The sequence below is a fragment of the Thamnophis elegans genome, chromosome 5 (assembly GCF_009769535.1).
Source record: "Thamnophis elegans isolate rThaEle1 chromosome 5, rThaEle1.pri, whole genome shotgun sequence".
NCBI lineage: Eukaryota > Metazoa > Chordata > Lepidosauria > Squamata > Colubridae > Thamnophis > Thamnophis elegans.
Window position 1 is genome coordinate 51668597 of NC_045545.1, and position 6340 is coordinate 51674936.

Sequence of the window (6340 nt, forward strand, 5' to 3'; positions counted from 1 at the left end):
ATTTATTATAATGGTTGCAGTCTCCTGGCTTGTGTGGTTATCTTTTGTGACCTTCTCGCAAGCAACGCCATTGAGGAAGCTATTCACTTAGCAACCATGTACTAACAACTGCAGTGATTCACTTAACAACTGTGGCAAGAAAGGTTGTAATATGGGGCAAAACTCACTTAACAACTGCCTTGCTTAGCAAAAGAAATTTTGGGCTCAATTGTGCTGATAAGTCAAGGATCACTTATCAGGTTTAAATATTAAAAACCAACTCCTTAAATTATGCTCAGACAACACTGTAAGGGATAACCAGTTTATTCTTTAAGACTCATAATTAGTCAGTCTTGGAGTGGGGAAATATTAACCAAGTTCCATATATCCAGTGCTATTCCCAAAATGTGTAGAGCTGCATGAATGAAAACATGACTGAAATCCCTGACTCTCTGGAATCAGAACTGTGTGATTATGTGGAAGCTTTTATACATATACGGTAACTGTACATAGAAAGGCAAGTCTGCCGGGAAGAATTGTTGAATGCTCAGCAACAAGTCCTGGCAAAGGACTAGAACTATGGACAGCTAGAAGCCAAGGGTTTTGTAACAGCCTTACGCAAAAAATCAGGAGAGGAAAAAGCTTTGCTTTGTGCTCTGATGGCTGTCCTCTCAATGTTTCTTTATGGCTTTGAAAAACATTAGGTTTCAACTTTAACTCTGAGTTTTAATAAGTCTTAACATCTGATCACGTCTTTGAAGCTCATATTCACCTCTCTAAGTTGATCAGTTTGGTGTCAAAACCTTGCTCGCTTTACATCACACCCCATCAGACTGCAGCTCTCAGTCCCTTCTGCCACAAATGAGTATGTGTGCTACAAAGATAAGAATGGGTGCCTGCTTCTGACATAGAGGAAAGTATAGTCTTCCCATCATCTTGCAAATTGGCCATGCTTAAGGTGACCAGACGTCCTGCTTTTGGCCGGACAGTGACGATTTTGCACAATTTGTCCCGCATCCTGCAGCATTCTTAAAAAGTCCCAATTTTTAATTTTTTTTAATCTTTACCAATGTAAAGAGGCTGCAAGGCTGTAGCAGATACGGGCCGCCAGCGGGTCTTACTGATTTTCTAGGATACATACAAGTTGCCCACTACGTCCTCCATATTCGGGGAGAGACACTTGCTCCCGCGCAGCACGATCACGGCGCAGGTTTTCAAAGCCACACTCTTGATTGGCTCGCAAATGTCACGAGAGACGGCTTCCGAAGGAGGACAAAAACCGCTGTATCTGCGCCTAAAGAATAGCCGCTTCTGTAGGAACGAGGATGTCACTCATCCCGGGAACTTGCATGGCCTGTCTCCTAGGAACTACTAGGTGTGGTACGGACAGTATTTTGCGCCGGCCGCGCTCGGTCCCCAAGACGTCCCGTGCCACGTTCTCCTGAAGCCAGACAGCAGCAGCAATAGCAGCAGGAGAAAGCCTGAGCTTGTCGAGCCACCGCGGCGAAGAGTCCCCGGAGGAGTCGAGAGCCTTGTGAGAGGGTGGTTGCAAGCAACTTCCACCTGAGGGAAGGTGAGAAGGCATGGGGAGGGAGCTTGGGCGGCTGCCACAAGTTTGCTGCAGGGAGGAACTATCCCCCACCTCCTCTTTTTCCCTCTCTTTCTCTTTTTGGGGGGAAGGAGAAGAAAGGACAAAAAGGAGAAAGAGGGAAAAAGAGGAGGTGGGGGATAGTGGGGTATTAAAAATTGCCCAAAAGCAACTGACAATTTCCATACTACTGCTAAGAAAATTACGACACATCAATAAAATTATAGGAGCTGAGTTTAACTCAAGAGAAACTTTTCTAAAGGTAGACAGTTATATAACAATTCCACAATTCTGAAAGAAGAAGCTTGTTCTATATGAAATTTAATGCTACAGCAGAATGAAGTAACACTGAAGATAAGTGCAGGTAGTACTCAATGCACGACCACAATTGAGTCCAAAATTTATGTTGTTAAGTGAGAAATTTATTGAGTTTTGCCCCATTTTACAATTTTTCTTGCCACATTTGTTAAGTGAATCAGTTAAATTAGTAACATGGTTGTTGAGTGAATCTGCTTTCCCCATTCTTTGCTTGTCAGAGGGCCACGAATGGGAATCACATGACTCCGGAAAACTGCAACTGTCATAAATCTGTGTCAGTTGCCAAGCATCCAAATGTAAATCTTGTGAACATGGGGGATGCTGCAATGGTCATAAGTGTGAAAAACAGTAGAAGTCCTTTTTCTGTGCCGTTGTAACTTTGAACTGTCACTAAATGAACGGTTGTATATTGAGGACTACCTATATTACATTTAATTTTTTTAAAATAGCCAATAACAATAATTTATATCCTTGAATAAGACTGCATTTAATTCATATAATTATATTTTATGACTATTTACATAGAGATAAATCTTACTAATTATTATGCTTATAAACCAAGGCAGAGGAACTTGTACTATACTCCCTTTCACAATAGCATTCCCTTGGAAGTCGATTAACTTGAGATCTAATGACTGGGTAAAGGCATCTGGAGTGAGTTGGTAGTTAAATGACTACATTTTATTTCTTCATAGCTTCACCATCATGGTAAACAGGTCCATTGGTAAACTGTAAATATTTTGCTAATTGGTGCCATTTTTAAGAAAATATACACAGGATTGAAATACTAGAGAAAATTTTTATTAGAACTCCAATAAGAACAATAATACTGTGTTTATAATAATATGTTTTTATTTTTGTTTATTTAAAGTGAGAAGTGAGGAGAAATTAATCTCATCAGACAATGCATATTTAATTTCCATGGTATGGTAAACATTAATACTAGATTTGTTACTTGTATCTCATTAGAATATAAAATGCATATTTGGGTAGAGGGACTTGTATAGAAATTTTAAATATTTACAAATGAAAGACACAAGACTATTTTGAAGTATTTAAAAGCAAGTCATCCTTCAAAATTAATGACATAGCCCTCCTAACAGGACCCTTTTAAAAAGCAAATATATAAGTATTATTGTTGTACACAGAAAAATGTACAAAATGTTTGAAAATCATAAAATGACATCATAAAGCAGTTTGTCATTGTCAGTAAGAATACTTTATCATTGCGCACACAACTGTACTGCTGATATTGAAGAATACTGTGTCTCACATATTCCTGTGAAATACTAAGATTGACAGCATCTCCCTTTGAGTGATTTAATTGCCCTGAATCAATTCATCAGCTTGATGATGTTATTGCAACATTCACTTCATTCATCTTCCCACCTCACATCCCAAACTGCTGTTCAGTTATATATAGAATTGTCAGTCACCTGCTTCCGTTTGAAGGAGACATCTTCATCCTCCTCCTCCTCTTCCTCCTCAGTCAGCACCTCTTGTCTAAGGTGACCAGACGTCCCTCTTGGTGGGACAGTCCCGATTTTGAACAATTTGTCCCTCGTCCCGCAGTGTTTTTAAAAAAGTCCCAATTTTTTTAAAAAAAAATTAATCACCCCCCCCTTCCCAGGTCAATGGTGTCCCTCTTTACCAATGTTAAAATCTGGTCACCTTACTCTACTTAGATGTTGCAGGATCAATTGTACACCAAACTGTATGTCAGAAAGCAGAGCCTGATGACTCCGGAGAAGATAAAAGAAGTTGGGAGGAGAATCATTCTGACCCTCCTCAAGTAATCTACTGTGTTTATGAAGAGTGGCATGGAGGATATTATTATTGGAGAAAGATTAAATGGCTGGTCCTTTAATGTCTGTATGTGGAACAAATCTTGTCATCCTGTCTTTTGCCTGTCTTTTGCTTGTAGAGAAACTGAAAAAAAAAAAAACCTCAAGTGAAGTCATGTGGAAAAGTAAGTCAGAGTCCCAATGGGAGTGGGCGGCATACAAATTTTATTAAACTCGAAACTCGAAATGGATCAGTCACCTACAGAAGCATGAAAGTACTTGGATTCATTAGCTGCTTTTAATCAACAACTGACTACAGATGCAAGACAACTTCTGAAACCTTTAATGAGGATTTCAAAGTGAGGGAGCACTTTTCCTGGTTTAGCATAATGGTAGTTTGATATTTTTTCAGGCAAAGAATTAACTGGAGAGGATCCAGGTCTGTGAATAAGTGGACAGAGCTAAACCAGTCCAGTCCAGCCCTGTATTTGTTTTACAGCCCAACCTGTAATTATTTGTTTTAAAAAATTGTATGCTAGTTTAATTAAAAATGCTAAGCAACCTACAACTAATGCAATGAAACAACTCTCACAGATCAATAGCCAGTGATGATGAAACTAGCCAATCAGTCATCAGCATAATGCAATGAGATCATCATATGTGTGAAGACTAGCCTAGACATATTTAGTTAAAAGACATTGATGCAAAAAAGGATCAAATTACCGGTATATTTATTGTTAGCTTATAATTTTGAAATTATGGTTAATTGCTTAGTATTTTTCTAACAAAGGAAACTGCATTGAATGAGCATTTTTTATAAGAACACGTACCTATCACACAGTGGTGGGTTTCAAATTTTTTTAAAACCTTTTCTGTAGGTGTGGCCTGCTTTGTGGGAGTGGCTTGCTGGCCATGTGATGGTGTGGGAGTGGCTTGCTGGCCATGTGACTGGGTGGAAGTGGCTTGCCAGCCATGGGACTTGGTGGGCGTGGCCAACTTGTAAAATGTGGTGAAACTCACTTAACAACACTCTTGCTTAGCAACCAAAATGTTGGCTCAGAAATTCTGGCATTTGAAGCATGCAAGTCTTAAAGCTGTCAAGTTACAAGATCCTTGCACCCCAAACCCTTTAGAAAAAAACCCTCAGAGGCGTTCAAACTTGACAGCTTTAAGACTTGTGGACTTCAACTCCCAGAATTCTTCCTCTCGCTCTTCATCTTGATGATGTGCGGACGGGCGGGGGGAGGGAGCTGGAACCAGTTCTAAACGGTACTGTAGATTTGTGGAACCTCTTCTATAGAAGATGTTAGAACTGGCAGGACTACTATCACATAATTATTAAAGAAAAATATATTGTTTTTTTTTCTTTTTCCTTTTTAAAACTTACATGATTGGAAAAATTGATCTAAAAATGAAATGTCATTAATTATCAATGAGTTTCTTTTATTACCAGTATCTATGATGAAGTCTTATACAATCAAAACAATATGTCACTAATGTTTTGAGGCAGCTTTCATTAATTTTGTGTTCCCCAGATATGTTGGATGACAACAAACTCACATCATTTGCCAGTTCTTACAGGTTTTGTATGGCTTTTTCAATTGCATTCTTATGCAGTGAAATCAAATACACAGCATATAGAATTAGATGCTTTTGCTGTGATAGAGAATATGAACAGTTTACCATTAGCAGTGAATGAAGCTGAGTATGACTTATACCTAGGCTACTCTTGCTTTTTCTTACTAAAGCTTTAGTTGATCAAAGCCATAATGGCCAACAGTACAGACCTATGTGCTGAGGACTTTGGGTTATGAGAAATTGAGAGTTGGGAAATTAAAGGAATCAATTGTAAACAAAACAGATTCAGGAAATAAAAAAACAATAGATATAATATGTTGGTTGTCTCTAAAATTTAAGAGAAAGAAGAAAGTTATATCTAGATCTGAATGGAGATAGTTGAAAGGCAGGCAAGGAGGGAGGGAGGAAGAAATGGAGGAAAGAAAGAAGGTAAAAGAAGGAAAAAAGGATGTATCTGAAGTCTCATTCTGGGAGTTGATGTCCACACATCTTAAAAGTTGCTGACATTGAGAAACACTGACCTACACCTTTAAAAACTTTGAATGAATTAGGAGAATGAAGTTGTGGTTTTTTGGTTTAGATCAAGAGAATGTTTCCTTATGACTGTTTCTCCGTTTGCCCACAATTTCCTTCTGGTTTTTCTTTTGACTTTTTCAGTTTCCCCACCATTTCTTAACTTCCTTATGATATAGTCCATGTCCTTCTGGAGCTGTTGCCTTGCTTCATTCCCTGAATTTCTCTCACCAGTTCTTTCTGCACATAAAGGGAGGCAGGAATAATTCCTTTTCTGAATGTAGCACAAGAAGTGCCAGTTTGGAAGTATCTTGGGAAACAGGGAGAACTGCAATAGGTTTAAATACAGTCAAATTCTGAAGACTAACTCAAATTTTGAAGAAAAGGCAGAAAAGCACCAATATATAAGAACAGGATCAAGAAAATGGTTTTGACCAGTACATCTGGAGTAGCCCCTGAGGATTTGTCAGCAAATAAGAAATTCAGATATTAGTGTCTGTCTTTGTCAAGATTTTCTACCTCCTATATGTTTGTGTGTGCACACACACACATGCATGTATACATGGGAGGGGATGCATTG